Source organism: Melitaea cinxia, chromosome 15 (assembly GCF_905220565.1).
Source record: "Melitaea cinxia chromosome 15, ilMelCinx1.1, whole genome shotgun sequence".
Lineage (NCBI taxonomy): Eukaryota > Metazoa > Arthropoda > Insecta > Lepidoptera > Nymphalidae > Melitaea > Melitaea cinxia.
This window is the reverse complement of record NC_059408.1, coordinates 12,957,875-12,959,538: the sequence shown is the minus strand read 5'-3', so window position 1 is coordinate 12,959,538 and position 1,664 is coordinate 12,957,875. Positions and strand designations below refer to the sequence as shown.

General features: G+C 30.3%; 1 non-coding gene across 1 annotated transcript; it reads right to left on the bottom strand.

Moving 5' to 3' along the window:
• Positions 1–678: 678 nt before the first annotated feature.
• Trnaa-cgc lies at positions 679–750 on the bottom strand. Its single transcript has one exon. It is a non-coding gene; the product is annotated as a tRNA-Ala (tRNA).
• Positions 751–1,664: the final 914 nt, after the last annotated feature.

Here is a 1,664-nt window from a genome sequence, read left to right as displayed (position 1 = left end):
GTGCAACAACATTTATAATATGATCTACATTAAATAGATATAATATATTGCCAATCTATACTAATATTGTCAAGCCGAAGAGTTTGTTTATTTGCTTGAACGCGCTAATAATCTCAGGAGCTACTGGTCCAATTTGGAAACATTCTTCCAGTGGTAGATAACCCATTTATCGAGAAGGCTACGTATAATCACTCTAAGACTAATAGAAGCGTAACATCAATAAAAATGTTTCAAAAACCTGTCTTTTTTCCTTTTGAGAGCTTTCCCCGCTAGCCCAAATTAACTATTCCACCCGGACGAAGTCGCGGGTAGAAGCTAGTTAAAAAATATGTCTGATTGCAACCAGTACCTGATAATAGTAGTGTGTGATAGTCCGCTACCATTTTTTATGTTTCACGATATATATTGGTAAATAAGCAAATATAATTCTCAGTTAATATTTTCATCATTTAAACTATACAACACTAAAAAATCTTAACTTATTTGATGATAGCTGTTTACTTTTCAAACCGGAATTTAATTGACATCTCGATATCAAATTTAAAATTTTTCTTTATTCAAGTAAGTCTCCAATTTAACAAAGCACTAACGAATTAAAGATATGTCACAAAGGTATATACGTATATGTATAAAAAAAACTTACTTTGCAACAACATGTATTAAAAACATTCATTCATTTGGAGGTGCTGGGATTTGAACCCAGGACTTTCAGCATGCGAAGCAGACACTCTACCACTGAGTTACACCCCCTATATTTTCGGGCATTGAAAATTTAGCTAATAAGGTTTCACAATGTATACGGGTGTTTATCCTTTCATAGCTACTAAACCAATCACGAAAAAAATTGGTTCGGCTACCGGCTATACGGCATAAAAAAATAATTAAACTTAGGTAACTGAATTTTCTCTGGAGTTTGTAGTTACCCGTGTTATTCCACTAGGCGAATTGAGGAAGAAATTTGTAAGCGTAAGTACAACCAATTTTTATTTAACTCTGTATCTGCATATTAAATATTTTAATAAAATACATAGACGTTATTATTTGTTAAAATTCGTTATTTCGTAGTATTATTTTTCTTTTCTTCATCTTAAAATATTTCAATGTATTGATGTTTTTTTGAGATTACTAAATTTACTGTAGACACTTATGAACTTTATTTGGTTTACAAAAATTAATAAAAATGAGCCTATGATAGAAGGCTAAATAATCTTTATTTACTATATATTTTAAATTCAAAGAATCAATCCAACTATATTCGTTTTATGTTTTCTAAGAACTGGCGCCCATATTCATAATATACCATGGACCAATAAAATTTGATTATCCAAACCCTTTAAAGCCGAGTTTTACTACTTCACGTATATGTGTGCTAAAGATATGCAAATATATATAAATTATAAAGAAACTTAACGGGTAAAACAAGTTGATAACTCTAGCGTTTGTGAGTTTTAGTTCAAATTTGACAGTTGAATTTTTCAAATTTTGGAAATTCAGCTTGTTTTTACAGTAAAGAATAACATCATAAATAGTATCCGATAAATGCTATGTTTGGGCATAACTCTAAAATATCGACATATAGTCCGAATTGTAGTAGAATGGTACATAAATTTGCAGCAGGAAAAAGTAAGTGAGTAGAAAAGATATTCTTTGACAAATATGTCCAC